Here is a 22,576-nt window from a genome sequence, read left to right as displayed (position 1 = left end):
ACTCACAAAACTTTCCCCCTAGCAGGGTGCTTGAACCTGGGTCCTTGTACATTTTAACATCTGTACTCTATCAGGTGTGCATCACCACTGGGTCCTCATCATATCTTCTTTATTCATTTATTCACTGGTAGACATTTAGATATTTTCTTGTTTGGGGTGTTGTAAATAATACTACCATGAATGTGCCGTGAGGTGCACAATATCTTTTTAGGTTAATATTGTTCTTTTCTTGAGATAACACAAAAGTGGAATTACTGTGTCATATGGTCATTCTGTTTTTAGTTTTGTGAAGAACCTCCACACTAATTTCCATAGCCACTACCAATTTACATTCCCACCAACAGTACACAAGGGTTCAGTTTTCTCCACATTTTTTGCAAGCTGCTTGCCTTCCTTCCTTCCTTCCTTCCTTCCTTCCTTCCTTCCTTCTCCTCCTCCTCCTCTCCTCCTCCTCTCTTCCTCCTCGTCTTCTGCTTCTCCTCCTCCTTCTTCTCCTTCTCTTCCTCTTTCTCCTCTTCTGCTTCTCTTCCTTCCACTCCTCCTCCTCTTCCTCTTCTTTGTGATTAATAGTGCGTTACAGGGAGTCAGGCAGTAGCACAGCAGGTTAGGCTCACGTGGCACAAATTGCGAGGAACAGCGTAAGGATCCTGGTTCCAGCCCCCGGCCTCCACCTGCAGGGGAGTCATTTCACAGGTGGTGAGGCAGGTCTGCAGGTGTCTTTCTCTCCCCTTCTCTGTCTTCCCCTCCTCTCTCCATTTTTCTCTGTCCTATCCAACAACAACGGCATCAATAACAACAACAATAATAACTACAACACTAAAACAACAATGGCAACAAAATGGAATAAATAAATAAACATTTAAAAAATAGTGTGTTACAATATCGGAAAACTAAGGGGCAGGTGATGACGCACCTGGCTGAGCACACTGCACAAGGCCCCAGGTTTCAAACCCCTGCCCCTACTTGTAGGGGGAAAACTTTGCAAGTGGTGAAGCAGGGCTACAAGTGTCTCTCTGTCTCTCTCCCTCTCTATCACCCCCTTCCCTCTCAACTTCTGGCTGCCTCTATCCAATAAATAAGAATAATAAAAAACGTAAAAAAAAAAAACACCCCAATATTGAAAGACTACAAGATATAGTTCCACACTGCACCCACCACCAAAGTTCTGTCCTACCTCCCAAAGATAACGACTATCATTCTCACAGTCTTAGAAACAGATTGCCGCTCCCTTTCTCTCCTTTTCCCTATCTTTATCTCTATCTCCAAGCTCACACGTACTGGTTCTCTAGATTCAACATATGAGTGAAGCCATTTGGTAGTTGTCTTTCATCTCTTTACTTATTTATTTCACTAAGCATAATCACCTCCAGTTCCATCTATGTTATCCCAAAGGACAGAGTATCATCTTTTTTGATTGCAGAGTAATATCCCATGGAATTTATATCCCATAACTTCTTTAGCCAGTCATCTGTTGATGGGAGTTTAGGCTGTTTCTATTCTTTGGCTATTGTGAATAATGCAGCTATGAACATAGGGGTGAGTATATCCCCTCAAGTTAGTGTTTAAGTATATTTTGGATAACTGCCTGAGACTGGTACTGCTGACTATAAGGTAATTACATTTTTGTTTATTTAAGGACTCTTTATATAATAGTTTTCCAGAATTGCTTCACAAGTTTTCATTCCCACCCTGCTTGAATTTTTAATAACAATCAATCTAACTGGTACAAGATGGCATATCATCACAACAACTGAATTTCCATTTCTATGATGAATAAAGAGATTGAACTCCTTGCTGTGTAGTTGTTGGTCATCCTTATGCTATCTTTGGGAAAAATGTCTATTCAGATTTTCTGCCCACTTTAAATCATATTATTATTTTAATTTCTTTATTGAGGGATTAATGATTTGCTATTGACAGTAAAATACAATAGTTTGTACATGCGTAACATTACCCAGTTTTCCGCATAACAATCCACCCCGCCCCCACTAAATCCTCCTCTGCCATCACTTTCCAGGACCTGAAACCTCCCCCTTAAGTGGGTCCTTGCACTCTGCACCACATGCGCTTAGGCCACTTCGCTGTCTCCTACTTCTACCACAGAGTCTTTTAATTTGGTGCAATTCACCAACTCCAGTCCAAGTTGCATTTAGTGCTTTCCCTTATTATTGCCTCCAGGATTATCTAGGGCTCAGTGCCTGCACTATGAATCTACTGCTCCTGTAGCCATTTTTATTTTTATTTTTATTTATTTATTTATTTATTTATTTTTGATAGGACAGAGAGAAATTGAGAGGGGAGGAGAAGATAAAGAGGGAGAGAGAAAGACACCTGCAGACCTGTTTCACTGCTTGTGAAGCAACCTCTCCCCCTTTCCCCCTGCATATGGGAAGCCAGTAGATCAGACTGGGATCTTTGCTCAGGTCCTTGTGCTTCACTATGTGTGCTTAACTGGGTGTGCCACTGCCGGGCCCTCTTTTTCTTGCTATTGAGTTGTATGGGTCCCTTATGAATTTTGGATATTTTCAACCTGTCTTATATGTAGGACTAAGAGTCATTGAGAGTGGGGGGAGGAGAAAGAAAGACATCTGAGGAGTCGGGTTAAGTGCACGTGGCGCGAAATGCAAGGACCCAGTAAGGATCCCGGATGGAGCCTCGGCTCCCCACCTGGAGGGGAGTCCCTTCATAGGCGGTGAAGCAGGTCTACAGGTGTCTTTCTCCCCCACCCCTGTCTTCCCCTCCTTGTCCTATCTAACAACAACAACATCAATAACAACAACAATAATAACTACAACAACAATAAAAAACAACAAAAGCAACATAAGGGAAAATAAATAAATAGAAAGGAAGGAAGGAAGGAAGGAAGGAAGGAAGGAAGGAAGGAAGGAAGGAAGGAAGGAAGGAAGGAAAGAAGAAAGAAAGAGACATCTGAAGCCTAGCTTCACCACCCACGAAGCTTGCTCCTTACAGGTGGGGAGCAGGAGGTTGAACCTGGATCCTTGTGCATGATAAAATGTACACTCAGCTGAATGGACCACTGCCAGGCTCCCCACCACCCACTCTTAAGTGCCCCAGTTTGGCTAACATTTAATTTACTTCTGAGAATAACACCAAAATGAGCTCTGCCACTTGCCAGAAACAAAAATCAATTCTGTTGTGAAAGAACAACAGCTTCATGGAAAATTGCATTTAAATATTTGGTAAAAAATAATTACCAGTTAGAATAATAACTTTTTAAAAGTCCAAGTGTATGATGTGTACAACGTGTATAAAACAGCATTTTTCAAAAATGTAATGTCTGACATCTATCTCAATTGTCTTTTGACAAGCACAGAATTCATGTCCTGAAAACTGACTTGAAGAAAAATATTTGCTTTACTTTTCTCATTTAAAATACATTTCTATTGTTATAATAACTTTCTTGGGGGTCGGGTGGTAGCACAGCAGGTGAAGTGTATGTGGTGCAAAGGGCAAGGACCTGCGTAAGGATCCTGGTTAGAGCCCCAGGCTCCCCACCTGCAGTGGAGTCACTTCACAAGAGGTGAAGCAGGTCTGCAGGTGTCTGTCTTTCTCTCCCCCTCTCTGTCTTCCCCTCCTCTTTCCATTTCTCTCTGTCCTATCCAACAATGAACAACATCAACAACAATAATAACCACAACAAGGCCACAACAACAAGGGCAACAAAAGGGGGAAAAAATGGCCTCCAGGAGCAGTGGATTCATGGTGCAGGCACCGAGCCCCAGCAACAACCCTGGAGGCAAAATAATAATAATAATAACTTTATTACTTAATAAGAAAGACTAATAAGCAATATAGTTTATTTATTTAGAATTTCAGAAAAGTGAATGTTCTAAAACCATGTCTTGTGAACTTTTTCAAAAGTCTTTTGTTGTCTAACTTCATTTTCCTCAAAGATATTTAAGTTGTGCCAAGATTTGTCTCAACAATTTGAAAATAGTATTAATGTTGTCATTATACCATTTAGACATGTTAGGATTAGCTTGCTGTGTTAAAACTTCATGGACTAAAAACACAAAGAAGTGGAAAGATATTCCATGTTCATGGGTTGGAAGAATTAACATCATCAAAATGAATATACTACCCAGAGCCACCTACAAATTTAATGCTATCTCCATCAAGATCCCAACCACATTTTTAGGAGAATAGAACAAATGTTACAGATGTTTATCTGGAGCCAGAAAAGACCTAGAATTGCCAAAACAATCTTGAGAAAAAAGAACAGAACAGGAGGCATCACACTCCCAGATCTCAAATTGTATTATGGGGCCATTGTCATCAAAACTGCTTGGTACTGGAACATGAATAGGCACATTGACCAGTGGAATAGAATTGATGCCCAGAAGTAAGCCTCCACACAAATGGACATCTACTCTTTGACAAAGGTGCCCAGACTATTAAATGGGGGAAAGCAGAGTCTCTTCAACAAATGGTGTTGGAAAAAATCAGTTGAAACATGCAGATGAATGAAACTGAACCACTCTATTTCACCAAATACAAAAGTAAATTCCAACTGGATCAAGGACTTAGATGTTAGACCAGAAACTACCAGACACTTAGAGGAAAATATTGGCAAAACTCTTTTCCACATAAATTTTAAAGACATCTTCAATGCAACGAATCCAATTACAAAGAAGACTAAGGCAAGCATAAACCTGTGGCACTACATCAAACTAAAAAGCTTCTTCACAGAAAAAGAAACCACTACCCAAACCAAGAGACCCCTCACAGAATGGGAGAAGACATGCCATACATCAGACAAGAGTTTAATAACCAACATATATAAAGAGCTTGCCAGACTCAACAACAAGAAAACAAATAACCCCATCCAAAAATGGGGGGAGGACATGGACAGAATATTCACCACAGAAGAGATCCAAAAGGCTGAGAAACACATGAAAAAATGCCCCAAGTCTCTGATTGTCAGAGAAATGCAAATAAAGACAACAATGAGATACCACTTCACTCCTGTGAGAATGTCATACATCAGAAAAGGTAACAGCAGCAAATGCTGGAGAGGTTGTGGGGTCAAAGGAACCCTCTTCCACTGATGGTGAGAATGTCAATTTGTCCAACCTCTGTGGAGAGCAGTCTGGAGAACTCTCACAAGGCTAGAAATGGACCTAGCCTATGATCCTGCAATTCCTCTCCTGGGGATAGATCCTAAGGAACCCAACAAACTCATCCAAAAAGATCTGTGTACACATATGTTATTGGCAGCACAATTTGTCATAGCCAAAACCTGGAAGCAACCCAGGTGTCCAACAACAGATGAGTGGCTGAGCAAGTTGTGGTATATATACATAATGGAATACTACTCAGCTATGAAAAATGGTGACTTCACCGTTTTCAACCAATCTTGGATGGATCTTGAAAAATTCATGTTAAGTGAAGTAAGTCAGAAACAGAAGGATGAATATAGGATGATCTCACTCTCAAGCAGAAGTTGAAAAACAAGATCAGAAGAGAAAACACAAATAGAACCTGAATGGAATTGGCATATTGCAAGAAAGTAAAAGACTCTGGGGTAGGTGGTGGGGGGGAGGGCAGAATACAGATCCAAGAAGGATGACAAAGGACCTAGTGGGGTTGTATTGTTATATGGAAAACTGAGAAATGTTATGCATGTACAAACTATTGTATTTACTCTCGAATGTAAAATGTTAATTCCCCAATAAAGAAATTAAAAAAAAACTTCATGGACTAGAAGTATGCAGAATCTTAAGAAAAGAGGGCTTCAGCTATCCAATTATCTGCCAGATGTTTCATTCTCTATTCTTTTTTTTTTTAATGTTAGATTTATTTACTAATGAGAGAAAGAGAGTGAGCACCAGAGCATCTCTAACATATGCAATATTGGGGATCAAACTAGGGGCATTATGTATTATACAGATCTTGTGTTCATTTGTCTCTCTAGGTATAAGATGTCTCATTTACTTTCTATTATTATTATTATTATTATTGTTATTTTACCTCTGTGGCTTCACTAGTAGTGGTTAACTTTTCCAGATAAAAAGTTGGACGTAGAGGTTAGGGAACATGGGAGGCTAGGAAGTGAAAGAAGCCACCACAGCACTGAAATCCCCCCAGTGTTTTGGGGGTTAGTTTCAAACCTGGATCAGATGCATGATTAAGTGGGCATAATCTCAGGTGAGCTATCTCACTGGTCCTAGATACTTGTTTTCTACAATTAAATCTATAATTTACCTCAGTGTTATCACTCCTGACTCTACTAGCATAATCTCAGAATTTTTTTTTAAAGAAAATTGATAGGCAGCCTGCACCCATTCTAATTAAAGAAAACTTTCAGGGCAGGTCCCTAGTAACACAGCCAAGTCAAAAATCACCAATCCACAGGATAATTTCATTATTCAGGAGAGAAGAAATGATGAAGAGGATTAACACCCTGTTTATATTCTGGCCTACTCAGAGGCCATGAGTGGAAAATCAGAAGTGACAGGAATTCGGGAAGAGGGCCACCTGGCCATCAGAAAATTCCAGGTGGATGTGGTCACTGCCAGACACATACTCAGACTGAGTTTTTAAATATCTCAGATAATTATGAAGGCCTGACTTTGACCCCCCAGTACAAGATTTCAAAAAGAAACAGAAGAGGTTTCTCAAAATTCTGATGCTACTATTATACATGGCCCAAAGAAGGGAAGGAAATGGAAAAAAGGGAGGAGGTAGTCAAAAAGATTTAATGCAGGAAGGTGTTGAGAACAAGTGTATTTTTAAATGGGACATATAGCATGTGAAAGATGATCTAGAAAAAGAAGCATGGATACAAAAATACCTGTCCAGAATATGTGAGAAAAGCATCAGACTAACTTCATTGTTATTCAACGTGATGGTTCTATTGGAAAAAAACTTAGGAGCAGGGTGGTAGTGCACCTGATTGAGCACACATTCCAGTGTGCAAGGACCCAAGTTCAAGTCCCCAGTCCTCACCTTTGGGGTGTGTGGGGAGCTTCAGGAACAGTGAAGCAGTGATTTAGGTTTCTCTTTCTTTCTCCCTCTCTATCTCCTCTTTCTCTCTTAACTTCCTTCTGTCCCTATCCAAAATAAATAAATGAATAAATAATATATATTCATATATATGTGGAAGCAAAAGTAGTATAGTAACTTTGCAGGGCTGTGAATGTTTTATGTAGAGGCTTATGCAGACATTAGAACAGTGAAACTACAAGACATACCCACAGATTCTTGTTTTTTAGATTTTATTTATTTTTTTAAATTTTTTATATTTATTTTCCCTTTTGTTGCCCTTGTTTTTTATTGTTGTTGTAGTTATTGCTGTTGTTGTTGTTATTGATGTCGTTGTTAGATAGAGAGAAATGGAGAGAGGAGGGGAAGACAGAGAAGGAGAGAGAAAGACACCTGCAGACCTGCTTCACCGCCTGTGAAGCAATTCCCCTGCAGGTGGGGAGCCAGGGGCTGGAACCGGGATCCTTATGCCGGTCCTTGCGCTTCACGCTACATGCGGTGCGCAACCACCCGACTCCCACACCCACAGATTCTACTCTTTAAACTAAAAAGAGTGAGTCAAAGCTTGGTAAAAAAAAAAAATAATAATAATAAATAGAACCATAAGAAGGACATTAAGATACAAAAAGAAAAAAAAGAAGAAGAAAGATCATTTAGGAGCAGATGCTAGCTGTTCTAAATAAGCTCAAGCACTTGTCTGGAAAAAACAAACAGAATATTAATAGACATTTCAGATGAAATTACTTTAATCTTTAAAGAATATGGAGAATGAAAGAATAGCCCATACTCTGTCCCACATTTTTTTTCAAGAGTAAAGTAAAAAAGTTCTTTGAACTCTAGACAAAATGACCTGCTAATTCTTTTGCTCAAAAATTCTAGAATTGACACAAGTATGCCAAGCTATAATTATGTCATCATTTATGAAGAGAGTAAAAACAATCCTGAAGTTTTTAAATTAAAATTTAATAGTTCAAATTCAGTAGTTCAAAAACTAACATATAGATAAAAGCTAGATAAACTCTTGAAGCACTTACATATCACACTTACTAACCACCCCCCAAACTAGTGGTTTAAAATGAGCACTAGGATTTTGCTCACAGCTGCATAATTTTTACTGGGCCTAACTGGGTGGCTCTTTTGGTTTTAGCTGGGATCACTCAGGCAGCTTCTTTTTTGTTTGTTTGTTTTTGTTTCTTTTACATGTTATTTATTAACACAAGATATGAAGATGATAGATACAAGATAGATAAACTAGAGCTTCACCCTAGCACAAGGGATGCCAGAGATTGAACCTGGGACTTTAGTACTTCCAAGTGCAGCACCCTACTCATTGCACCATCTGCTGGGCCCCACCTTCAGTCATATTAATAGCTTTTTAAAATTTTTATTTATTTATTTATTTAAAAAAGGAGATATTAACAAAACCGTAGGATAGGACGGGTTCAACTACACACAATTCCCACCACCAGCTCTCCCTATCCCATTCCCTCCCCTGATAGCTTTCCTATTCTTTATCCTTCTGGGAGTATGGACCCAAGGTCATTGTGGGATGCAGAAGGTGGAAGGTCTGGCTTCTATAATTGCTTCCCCACTGAACATGGGCATTGACTGGTCGATCCATACTCCCATTCTGCCTCTCTCTTTCCCTAGTAGGGTGGGTTTCTGGGGAAGCAGAGCTACAGGATACATCGGTGGGCTCATCTGTCCAGGGAAGTCTGGTTGGCATCATGGTGGTATCTGGAACCTGGTGGCGGAAAAGAGAGTTAACATACAAAGCCAAAAAAATTGTTGAACAATAATGGACCTAATTTTAGGCTTGAATAGTGCAGATGAAGTGTTTGGGGGTACTCACTGCAGACTATTGTATACTTTTGCTTTCAGATATATATTTTGCCCTAGTTTATGGATACGTGTGAACATATGCTCTATCTCATGGGATGGTCTATATCTAGGTTTTTGGACTTTGTGAGGAGGTGGAATGGAATTAGAGAATACTATGAAAGGAAGGGTCTCACCCGAGTAATGAAGCTGAGGGGTTTTCATTCCACACCTGAAGTCTCTGGACACAGACTAAAGTGAAGCATGCTGAGGTGGTACTCATTGCGTTGATTAGATTGGGATCGGTGGATGCAATATTATGTGGTATGAATTGAGGGAAGCATGCAGGAAAGTGAGCCCCACCCTAAGGTTCCAGGACTGGGGGAAATATAGGCTTTATAGTGGAAATGTGAGGTGCCTGCTGTCTTAGGGTTCAAGAGGACAATAGATAGTTATTATTATAATCACATTACTTGGTAATTGGGTTAACTTTGAAAAATCCCTTTGTTAGAATTTGCTGTATCATACCCAACATCTCCATAATTTATGTCCTTTGACATTGTTTGTATATAGCTGTGTCACTGGTTGCTTCTGTTCTCCCTGGTCTAGGCTTTTGAGAGAGTCAACATATCAAAGATGTGGGAATTGTGTGGAGTTGTACCCCTTCTACCTTATGTTTTTGTTCACTAATCCTTTCTTAAATAAAAAATTTAAAAAAAAAGATTCAGTCTGTACTTTAAATAGTTCGAGACATACAATCAATTTTCCCCCTCTCATATTAATTAAATAGTGATTTATATGACTACAAATTAATAGGAGTGTACATAAACACCATTCCCATCACCAAAAGATTGTTTCCCATCCCACCCCCCCTACTCTCACCCCCACCACCCACCGCCCCGGGAAGCCAAATGTCCACCCTTACCCTCACCCCAGGATTTTTACTTTGGTGCCCTACTCCAATCTTAGTAGCTTTAATGAAACCTCAGGTAGCCTCAGTGTTTTGCTTTGCTTTGCTTTGCTTCAATTTTTCTTACCAGAGCACTGCTCAGCTCTGGTTTATGATGGCACTGGGGATTGAAGTTGGGACCTCAGAGCCTTTCAAGCATTTTGCATAACCAGTGTGCTATCTCACAGGGCCCTGGTGGTTGCTAATGTCTGCAGTAGTATTGTCTTCAGCAGCAAGAGTCAAGATTAATTTGTACAGTGAAGGCAGCATTACTGCAGAATGAAAGCAGAAGCTGCAAGGTCAAGGCCTGGAAATGATATAGCATCACTTTAGCCTCATTCTTATTTATTTATTTATTTATTTATTTATTTATTAAACCAGAACACTGCTCATCTCTGGCTTCTGGTGGTAGGGGGACTGTACCTGGAACTTTTGAGCCTCAGGCATGTGAGTTTGTTTGCATAGCTATTATGCTATCTACCCCCACCCTAGCTTTATTCTTTAAATCAGAGCTTACGCCCTTGACTTTTTCTCCTACTTTTTATCCCTCTTCCCCACAATATTTTTCACATAGTCTATGAATTATTTCTGTTGTGAGTTGTTACGTTCTTTACATTATTTATTAGCACATAAGGTAGAATCCATCTGGCACTTGTCTTTCACCTTACAAAGACTATTTTAATTCCCCTGGATTCTTAGGTGAACTAATTGTCTCACACACTGATATTGAAATGTAAGCCCCATGAAGTAACTTCCCTTGTCTTCTTCTGTGAGAAAGTAAAAAATATGAGTTAAAAACATACCATACCCCCAAATTGGTGATATTGAGCCTAATTAAGAATAGAAATCATTTCTAAAATCTGTGTCTGTTAATTTTCTTTCTTTCACTTGTTTTTGTTTCAGCCTCATCTGTGATTCATTTGTCTTTCCTCATCTCCCACAATGGCTTCTGCAAGAATATCAGTCTTGAGACATACAACATGGCTCACACCCACTTCAAACATGTTTTAAAATCTCATTTGTTATTATGTACTATGGTCTCACTTAAAATACAATGTTACTGAGACTATAGCACATATAACTTTGATTCCCAGGGTGAGAGGGGGGAAGAAAAGAGATCAAGAATGAGCAAGAGGCAGAACTAAAACTGAGATGCTCCACAAAGATATGTGAAGAAATAAGAAAATAAGAAGGCTCACAGGCAGCTAACTTCTAGGAAAATAGGTAACTGCCCAAATCTGGATTCAGTAGAGTATACAAATATAATAAAGACTAGCATGGTACTTTTTCCCAACCAGAGGTTAATTAATCACATGCCCAGAATTATAGGATTTATCTGAATAGTCAGAGGACACTTACTTGTAATAGTGAAGTTAAAAGATAGGATTCTATGTGAACTGCTTATTACTTGAGGTTATAGGTGGAACTTAGAATTAGCACCAGGACTAGTTTATTAGATTGATATCAACGTATGTAAACTGTATGATGTAGAGATTATGCTGGTCTAGTTTACATATTCAAACATCTAAATTCATGTATTTAAAGTATTAGATCCAGTCATGATGTTTAGCATCAATACTTAGAATCATCAAGGGGCCAGGTTCTGGATACCCAATTGAATGTAGATGTGATCACATACAAGGACCGGGCTCAATCATGCAGTCCCCACCTGTAGGTAAAAAGCTTCTTCAGTGGTCAAGCAGAGCAGCAGATGTCTCTCTTTCTCTCTCCTTCTCTATTTCTTTCTTCCTTCTAAACTTCTGTCTATAAAAAAATAAAATTAAAAAAGAAAGAAAGAAAGTCAGAAACAGAAGGATGAATATGGGATGATCTCAGTCTCAGGCAGAAGTTGAAAAACAAGATCAGAAACGAAAACCCAAGTAGAACCTGAAATGTAATTGGCATATCACACCAAAGTAAAAGACTCTGGGGTGGGTGGGTGGGGAGAATACAGGTCCATGAAGGATGATAAATGACATAGTGGGGGTTGTATTGTTAAATGGGAAACTGGGGAATGTTATGCATGTACAAACTATTGTATTTACTGTTGAATGTAAAACATTAATTCCCCAATAAATGAATTTAAAAAAAGAAAGAAAGAAAGAAAGAAAGAAAGAAAGAAAGAAAGAAAGAAAGAAAGAAAGAAAGAAAATTTAGGGAGCTGGGCGGTAGTGCAATGGGTTAAGTGTACATGGTGTGAAGCGCAAGGACTGGTGTGTAAGCCCTGGCTCCCCACCTGAAGGGGAGTCGCTTCACAGGCTGTGATCAGGTCTGCAGGTGTCTTTCTCTCCTCCCTCTACCTTCCCCTCCTCTCTCCATTTCTCTCTGTCCTATCTAACAATGACGACATCAATAATAACTACAACAATAAAGAAACAAGAGCAACAAAATGGAAAATAAATAAATATTAGATTTTTTTAAATTATCTATCTTTAAGAAAAGAAAATTTAAAAAAGGGAAAAAATAATGACTACTAGGAGCAGTATTCATCCTGCAAACACCAAAACCCTGCAATAGCCTTGGCAGCAATGAAAATAAACAAACAGACCATACATTGAATATCTCAAGTCAAAAGCTCAATCATTACTTGTTAAACTCACCTTCCTGCCTCCACTCCCTTTAGAAAGCAGTCAAAGTTTCTAAGAAAGCTCCAAGATCCACCTGAGCTTGCTGAACGTACATGCATCATATGGCAGCAGAGTTTCCTCACTCTGGGAGCTGCACTAAGCATAAGACACGAGATAAGAAGGCAACAGGTATTAAACCACAATTTTTGTTCTCCTTGGTAAAGAGAACTTGACTGGCAAAGCTTAAGGAGACAGTGTCCCAAATTTTTGATCTGGTGGTTCATTTGAACAAATTTACTTACATGCTGTGTACTGTCATTTTAAATGACAAATTCCTTTTTAATATTTTGTGTTAAACTTTATTTATTCACTTCATGGGAGATGCAGTGCTTGGAAATGAACCCAGAGCCACATGTATGCAAATCCTACATTCTACCTCCTGGACTATCTTTCTCCTCTCAATACGTTAAATTCTTATGTTAGGCAGCCGTTTGTCCCGTCTGTTCCAGGTAAAATAACTAATAGATAAGGCATCCAAGTCACTGATGGCCCACATTCTCACACAAGTGACAAGTTAGCATGGGATATTATTTTGAAGGTCCCAAATGCCTGGATCTCCTTTAGAGAATTGGAATGAATGTAAGAATGGCTTTATATAGCAGGTTGGAGATTGAGTGTGTAAGAAATGTAACTTGTGTCTCCAACCACACCACCCTAAACATGCATGTTCTCACCTGATATCTGAAACTGAGCAGGGCTGGGCTTGGATAGTACTTGGATGAGAAAAAAGTAACTTGATGATGCAATTACAACTCTATTTCTATCCTTCAATGGGTCAATTTATGAGCTTTCTCTGTCCCTGGTGTTATAAATTCTGGAGTGGTTTACACAGAGCCAGAGAACTAGGGGTGGGTGTTGCAAGGGAGGGGTCATCTGGTTCTCCAGGTTGACCACTCAGGGACTTCAACTTGCCCACCACCCTGGCTTTCCCCTGGTGATAAACTCAATCCTTCAGGTGTAGAATAGTAAGGAAAGTAAGATGTGGGATGTGGGGGAGAAATAGCATGATGGTTATGTGAAAAAGACACTCATGCCTGAAGCTCTCATGTCTTAGGTTCAATCCCCACACCACCATAAACCAGAGCTGAGCAGTATTCTAGTTAAAAAGGAAGGAAGGAAGGAAGGAAGGAAGGAAGGAAGGAAGGAAGGAAGGAAAGATAAAAGAAAGAGAACAAAGAAAATATAGAGGAGTGAAAACCTGCCACCTCAATATACTTCTTTGGCAAGAAGTTTAATCTTGGGGGAAGATACTGAAAGCAGAAATAAGGTTACCTTTCAATATATATATGACTCCAGGGTTATCGTTGGGGTTCGGTGCCTGCACTACAAATCCACTGCTCCTAGAGGCCATTTTTTCCCTTTTGTTCCCCTTGTTGTTTATTGTTGTCGGGTCTCTGGTGGGTGATCTCCAGGGGAAAGGTAACGGACTGGTTCTTTCTAGAGTAAAGACACCAGGGAGCCCTTCAGCGTGTTCAGAACTCGTTTATTAGCAAGGTGGACATGAGTTAAATAGAAAACCAAACAAAGGGTATTATTATTGAAATATGTCAGAAATTACAGGTTTCTTAAAGGTCGGCTTGCCCTTATGGTAGGAGGCTGGTATGACAGGAATTGATGAGATACAAGACAGTTATTCTCCATGACACAAGCAACTTAATTATCCAAAGGTATTTGAGAGAAGCATAGGGGTTAAACCAGTAGGGTGAGACAGAGAGAAGATGGATATCAAAAGGCCATATAGTTTGGAATTTCTCTTGTCTGGGGTCTGAGGTGTATGATGAAGTGTGTGATAAGGTGTGTTCTTCTGTGATCAGAAGGTGACTTTGAATAAATGAATCTGCGGCCATGTGGCCTGCAGTTACTGGAGGGAAGTATTGGGGTTTCTGTGGGCCTGAGAGTCAAGAAGGAAAGAACTAAGTCTGAGTTTCCCCCCTTTTGCTCACCTCGGTTGAGCGAGACTCACCAAGAGGGTATCTTCTCAGATTTCCATCCAAGGATAGGGGTAGTTCTCCCTAAACTCTATCAAGCTTACACATAGTCCCAACATATTGTTGTTGTTTTATTATTGTTGTTGTTATTGCTGTTGTTGCTGGATAGGACAGAGAGAAATCGAGAGAGGAAGAGAAGACAGAGAGGGGGAGAGAAAAAACAACACCTGCACACCTGCTTCACCACTTGTGAAGCGACACCCCTGCTGGTGGGGAGCCGGGGACTTCAACCGGGATCCTTACATCAGTCCTTGCGCTTCACGCTTTGTGCACTTAACCCACTGCTACCAACCAGTCCCCCTTTGAAAGATATTTACATGTAAACTCCTTAAGGACTGTTTCCTCACTGTATACCATATACCAGTCTATGTATGGGGACTTTGATCTGCAAACCTTTGTTTTACTGTGCCTTCTTTGATTAACTGCCCTCTCTCCCTGACTCCTTTCTCTATCTCAATGCCCTCTGCATTAGCAAAACTACTTAAATATGGAATCTAAGACTGCATGGTGAGTTTTGGAGGTCTCCCCCATGTATATGAGAGGTATATACGTTAATAAGTTCTCCCTTACATTTTTTTCTTATTAGTCTGCTTCATACTTATCTGATGATTTATCCAGCCTCTGAAGAACTCAGAAGGTGACAGGATGGTCTCTTTTCTGTTTTTTATGTTTTTGTCACCAGGGTTATCACTTGGTACCTGCACAGATTCACTGATCTCAGCATTTATTTATTTATTTAATAAAGGATTAGAGACAGAGAGGGGTGAAAGAAAGGCAGAGAGGAGAGACACCTACAGCACTGCTCTACTATTCCTGTAACTTCTTCCCTACAGGTAAGGAGCATGGGCAGGCTTGAACCCAGGGCAGTCTGCTGCAGCTCCATCTGCCTGCTCTTTAGTTCCATTGCCCCTTTCTTCTACTTCCCCGGTCACTTCAGTGCACACAACAATCCTTCTATTATTTTGCAGAATAACAAATCATGATAAAATATGTGAAAGATTTACATTCTAACCATTTTTCAGTGACTCTAAGTACACACACTCTCTCTCTTTTAAGGATTTTTATTTATTCATGAAGAATGATAGGAAGAGAGAAAGAAAGAAACAGACATCACTTGGTACATGTGCTGCCAAGATCCTTGTGCTCGAGAGTCCAAAGCATCATCATATGCCAACTCCAGGACCACTCTAATTACATTCTCGACCACTCTCCAGAACTTTTCCCTTTAATCTCTCCAAACTAAAACTCTGTCCTCATTAAATGCTAACTCCCAAATTGTCCCTTTCTCCTGTTGCTGGAACTACAAGTCTACTTTAAGAAATCTTAGTATTCTAAGTATTTCATATGAGTAGAATTATATCAGATTTGTTCTTTTATAATCATATTATTTCATTTAACATGATGTCTTTAAATTTCATCCATGTTGTAGCAAGTGTCAGAATTTCCTTTCCTTTTTAAAAAATTGTATTTATAAAATGGAAATATTAACAAGACCACAGGATACAATTCCACACAATTCCCACCACCAGAACTCCATATCCAATTCGCTCCCTTGAAAGGTTTCCTATTCTTTGTTAAATTTTTTATCTTTATTTATTTATTGTATAGAAACAACCAAAAATTGAGAGGGAAGGGCATGATAGGAAGAGAGAGAGAGACAGAGGGAGACACCTGCTTCACCACTCGCAGAGCTTTCCCTTTGTAGGTGGGGGCTGGGGACTTCAACCTGGGTCCTTGAGGACTGTAACATGTACGTTCAACCAGGTGCACCATCACCAGGCCCAGATTTCCTATTCCGCTGAACATGGACATTGGAAGGTTGACCCAAACTCCCAGCCTGTCTCTCTCTTTCCCTAGTGGGGCAGGGATCTGGGGAGGTGAGGCTCCAGGACACATTAGTGGGGTAATCTGCCCAGGGAAATCAGGTTGGCATCATGGTAGCATCTGTAACCTGGTGGCTGAAAAAGAGTTAAGATATAAAGCAGAACAAATTGTTGACTAGTCATGAACCTAAAGGCAAGAATATTGCAGGTGAGGGTTTGGAGGTATCTATTTTGGAAAAAGCTAATAGGTCTTTTTTAGGTATATTCCAAGGTGCCTATGACTTTACTAATTTTTGCCTGAGCCTGACAGCTAACATGCAGGTGGACCCAGGTTATTGTCTGGGGAGACAGAGTCCTAGTTGGAAAAAGGACTAGAAAGCTGCATCAGGGAAGAGAGTAGCTCCCAAACATGGTAAAAGTATATAAATATTATTAACTGTAAATCCCATTGGTTTGATCTGGGGCCCATTTCAGCACAGGAGCCTATGTAATCTCTGCATCCCTATAGGTCATTCTGTGGTCACTACTAGGAACATTCCAGGCTGCATTAATTTCAGGACCCATCTTCCTCGAGTGGTAAAGTATGTTGCCTAACCTCCCTTCGGAGAATAGAACAGTTCCTACTGTTGTTGATATTTCCTTTCCTTTTTAAGGCAAAGTAGTCCTGTGCATGCGTGTGTGTGTGTGTGTGTGTGTGTGTGTGTGTGTGTGTGTGTGTGTGTGTGTGTACATGCCACACTTTGTCCATTCTTTGCCACTGGAGATTTGGGTTGCTTCCATCTTTTAACAATTGTGAAAAGTGCTTTGAACATTGGTATGGAAGTACCCATTCAGGTCCATCACTGCCTGTGTTTATTTTTTTTATATTTTCAGAATTACCCAGAAGTAGAACTGGTAGGTCATATGATAATTTTGTGTTTCATTTTTGAGAAGCCACTATATTGTTTCCCACAGGGGCTGTAGCACTTCACATTTCCACCAGCAGTGGACCAGTCTTCTAATTTCTCTTTCACCTTGCCTGCAGTGAGTTTCAACACAGGTTCTGTTGGCACTTGGTTCAGCTCTTCCTTATTTAGAAGGGCTGTTCTACTGGCTACAGAAAATTTAGCATCCCTGGTTTCACTCAGTTTGTAGATAATGGGATGCTTTCCGGTATTGACAAATGCCCGCCTGGTACCTCTTCAAATATCCCGGAGAGATGGGAGGAACCCATGCAGTTAGAAACTCTGATCTACTTCTAGACTGGTTTCCCATGCCTTAAGGCCTTTTATCTGGGAATTTTAAAATCCTGGGAAAGACTCATTTTATCACTGTCATGCTGTCAACATCCCTTTCTTGACTCAGTAAAAAGAAGAAGAAGAAAAGACTCTTAATTGTATGAAGAGAATAGAGGAGGGTGAGGCTAGACATTAATATTTCCAAATGTTACTTCACCACACAAAGAAATCTTGAGTAAGTATTAATGTTATTTCCTTGTCTGACAAATTGAAATGTTCTGAGATGGCCTTTGATTTGCATACAACACCTCCATCACAACATTGCACCTATTTTTACCAGAAGCAGTTCTGTGTGTTCCTTTATTCACATACACTCTTCTGCACTGCTTCACTTCTGACCCCAGATGTGTGGAGGTTTCCTTCTGCTAAGCAATCTTCTGGACAGCAGCTATAAAACTCAGTTCTCACACTATCTGCTTGGAGATAGGCTCAGATGCCACTGTTTAAGGGCTTCTGTTCCAAAAAACAGCTTTCCCACTTGAGCCAGTTCTGCCTCACGGTCAACCGTGCTTCTGACCAAAAGCTATAAATCAGATTTATCCTCCATGGACCAGACTAACTTGCTGCAGTGGCTCACTGAACTCAGGAAAAGTTTACTTACTAGGTTACCAGTTTATTGTAAAAGGATGTAACTTAGTATGTAACAGCTAAATGGAAGAAGTACATGGCAAGGTGTGGGGAAATGCTACAAAGCTTCTGTGTCCTCTCTGAGCAGACCCTACTCTCAGCATCTTCATGTATCCAATATCCCAGAAGCTGTTTATCATGCCCAACCTTTAGTATTAAACTATAACTTTAAAAACCTACTAAATAAATAAAAGTATATGCCACTGCTATTAATTAGGGAGATTGTATTTCTAAAAAAATTCCCACAATATTTAAAAAAAAGTCAACATGCCCAATCCAGTTAAATTTATTTAACTATTAAGGAGTTGCTTGAAACAAAAATTCACTCCATAAGTAAATGTTCATATAAAGTGCATTTAAAACAGAAAAACAACCCAATTTAGAGTTTTATTTATTTACTCTTGGCAACTGGAGACCATTTGAGAAATCAGTATGACTAAAACACCAAATCACCTGTGAGCTAACATTAATTAATTCATTCATTCATTAATCTATTTCCTTTTTATTGGTGGATTAATGACTTACAGGATTAGAAGTTTACATGGGCTTAGTTTTTCATTTTATTTTATTGAGGGGGTAGGGGTTTCCAGTATAGTCTTTAACACAAAGGCACAGCTTCTTATCTTCCCTTGATTGGTGACTAGGAGACACACCAGGATCCATTGTTCCTTCATTATGTTCCTCTTCATACTTCCCTAGCATTCTTTACTTTGGTGCAATACACCAACTCAGTCTAAGTCTCAACTCATGCTTTCCATTACTGTCATTTACTCTTTTTTAAATATTTATTTATTTATACCCTTTTGTTGCCCTTGTTGTTTTATTGTTGTAGTTATTATTGTTCTTATTGATGTCATCATTATTGGATAGGACAGAGAGAAATGGAGAGAGGAGGGGAAGACAGAGAGGGGGAGAGAAAGATAGACACCTATAGACCTGCTTCACCTCCTGTAAAGCAACTCCCCTGCAGGTGGGGAGCCATGGGCTCAAATCAAGATCTTTATGGCACTCCATGCACTTTGCTGCCACCTGCGCTTAACCCACTGCACTACTGCCTGACTCCCACTGTCATTTATTCTTAAGTTCCACCTATAAGTAAGACAATTCGGTATTAGTATATCTATCTCTGGTTTGTCTCACTCAACATGATGACTTCTAGTTCTGACCACGATATTACAAAGGAGATAAACTCATCATTCTGAACAGCTGCATATTTCAAACTATGCTGCTATGAACATTGTTGTGCTTAGTTCTTTTCTAATAGGTGTTTTTGTTTTCCTTGGATAAATTCCTAGGGGAGGGATTGTTGGGTCATAAAGTAGGTACATTTTTAGCATTCTGATGATTCTCCAGAATCATCCTATAGAGATTGGGACAGTTTATAGTTTCCTATAGAGGTTGGGACAGTTTATAGTCCCACCAGCAATGTAGGAAAGTCCCTTCTCCCCCAACAGCCTTTTTAACAGTAGCTGTTTCTGACTTTTCTAATGTATGACAGTCTCACAGACATAAAGTGGCATTTTGTTTTTATTTGTATTTCCCTGATCATCAGTAACTTTGTGCAATTTTTCATGTCTGTTATTCCATTGAATCTCTTCTTTGGTGAGATTCTGCCCATATTTTCCCCTATTTTCCAATGAGATTGTTTGTCCAGACCCACCACCAAAGCTTTTTTTCCCCAACTCTATTGCATTTGGGGAAGTTTTGGCACCATGGTATCTCTCTCTTCCACTCTCTTTTTAATTTTTTTAAATTTTTTTTTATTTATTAGGTACAGACAGCCAGAAATTGAGAGAAAAGGGAGAGAGAGAGAGAGAGAGAGAGAGAGAGAGAGAGAGAGAGAAAGAGAGAGAAAGAGACTCCTGCAACACTGCTTCACGACTCACAAAGCTTTCCTCTGCTGTAGGGACCAGAAGCTCGAACCCATGTCCTTGTGCTATTTTTACATAAATATTTTTATTGCACTATATATTTAATTGTATTTGTGAAATAAAAAATATCAACAAGGTCATAAGAGGGATAGAATTCCACACAATTCTACCACCAGAGTTCTATATCCCATCCCCTCCATTGAAAGCTTTCCTATTCTTTATCCCTCTAGGAGCATGCAGGGTCATTATGGAGTGTGGAAGGTGGAAGGTCTGGCTTCTGTAATTGCTTCTCCACTGAACATGGGCATTGACAGGTAGATCCATACTCCCAGACTGTTTCTGTATCTCCTTAAATGGATAGGGCTTTGGAGAGATGGGGTTCCAGGACACAGGTGAGGCTGACTTCCCAGGGAAGTCAGATTTGTGTCATGGTAGCATCTGCAAATTGATGGCTAAAAAGCATATATAAAGCAGAACAAACTGTTTAATAATCAGGAATATAAAGATAAGAATATAGAAGATGAGATTTTGGATCTTCATGTTGGAAAAAGCTAACAGGTCTATTTTAGGTATATTCCAAGGTGCCCGTGACTTTACTAATTTTTGCCTGAGCCCAACAGCTAACATGCAGGTGGGCTGAAAGTATTGTCTGGGAAGACGTCAGAGTTGAGAATAGGACTAGAAAGCCAATAAGGGAAGAGAATAGCTCCTAAATATGGTATGAGTATATAAATACCATTAACTGTAAACCCCATCAATCTGACCTAGGGCCCATGTCTGTTCATATTTTGCAGAGGAGCCTGTGTAACCTCTGCATCTCTGTCAGTCTGAGCTCACATTCCATGGTCACAGCTGGGAACATTCTAGGCTGCACTCATTTCAGGACCAGTTTTCCTCTAGTGGCAGAGTAGGTTGACCCAGCCTCCCTTTGGACAGTGGGGCAGTTTCTGCCATTGTAGTTCCACATTGAGGGCAAGGTTCTATAAAGGTCCACAAAAGGGTTTATGATGTTATTCCTGATGGATATGGTGGAGAGAGGAATCTGTTTTTTAGCCTACCAGCATGTTAGCTATCAGGCAAAAACTATTAAAGTTTTTGGGTCCCTTGGAATATGCCTAAAATATACTTCCTAGCTTCTTCCCATATGAAGACCCTTAGTCCCATTGGCTCTAATTTTACCTTTAGGTTTCTGATTATTAAACAATTTGTTCTGCTTTATATCTTAATGCTTTTCAGTGACCAAGTTGCAGATGCTACCATAACGCCAACCTTACTTCTCTGGGCAAACTACCTTACCTGGTCCTGGACATAACTCACCAGATCCCTATCCTACTAGGTAAAGATAGAGACAGACTCGGAGTTTGGATCAGCCTGCCAATGTCCATGTCCAGCAATTCCATAGCCAGACTTTCTACCTTCTGCACCCCATAAAGATCTTTGGTCCATACTCCCAGAGGGTTAAAGAATAGGGAAACTTCCAACGGAGGGAATTGGATACAGAACTTTGGGACCCCTCTTAACCTACAATTTTATTAATCATTATTAAATAACTAATAAATAAATAAATACTGGGGCCCAGTGGTGGCATACATGGTTAAGTGCACACATTAAAGTGCCCAATGACCCTCGTTTCAGACTCCATTCCCCACTTGTAAGCAGGAAGCTTCACAAGTAGTGAAAGAGTACTGTAGGTGTCTCTCTCTCACCCTCTCTACTTCCTCTTTCCCTATAAATATCTTTGTCCTATCTACAATAAATAAGTAATATTTTTAAAAGAAAAAAAGGTGGTCCAGAGTAATGAAGCCCTGATGACAGAAAAAAAGTATTCTACACTGATTTTTATATTATTTTTACTGGATTTATTTTTTATGGCAAAGTTCTGAACCCATTTTCTGAGTTCTAAGAAAGATTCAGTCGGTCACAGATGAATTTTGCCTTGTCATTTTTTCCCTTGAGCTAATTCCTAAGACTTTATTTTCTTACTATTTAGAAGACCTGATTTATTTTTCATGGCCTACCACCAGTAGCCAATATAGTATCCAGTTTCTTAATTCTGAATTCTGCCTTGAGTGACTTCCAAACTAAATGAAATGAAAACACCACAGGCAAGCTTTGTTTATATACAGTGGCAAAATGTAAGTTACATGGTTGGCTGCACAGTGGATCCTTCCAGCCTCTACTATGTTTGCACTGATGTACTTCTACTGCTTTCACTGTAGATAACACAATTTTTATTCATTTATTGTGGGGATTAATGGCTTATACTTGATAGTAAAATACAGTTGTTTGGATATGTGTAACAATTCTTAGTTTTCCACTTAACAACTCAACTCCTAATAGGTCCTCTTCTGCCATCGTGTTCCAGGACCTGAACCCTCCCCTCGCCCCAAAGTCTTTTTTACTTTGGTGCAGTACACCAACTTCAGTCCAAGTTCTGGTTTGTGTTTTTCCTTCTGTCCTTATTTTCAACTTCTTTTTAAAATATATTTATTTATTTACTTTCTTTTTTGTTGCTCTTGTTGTTTCTCATTTTTGTTGTAGTTATTATTGTTCTTGATGTCGTCGTTGTTGGATAGGACAGAGAGAAATGG

This window comes from Erinaceus europaeus, chromosome 2, assembly GCF_950295315.1.
Source record: "Erinaceus europaeus chromosome 2, mEriEur2.1, whole genome shotgun sequence".
Lineage (NCBI taxonomy): Eukaryota > Metazoa > Chordata > Mammalia > Eulipotyphla > Erinaceidae > Erinaceus > Erinaceus europaeus.
The sequence above is the reverse complement of the archived record's forward strand: the minus strand, read 5'-3'. Positions refer to the sequence as shown.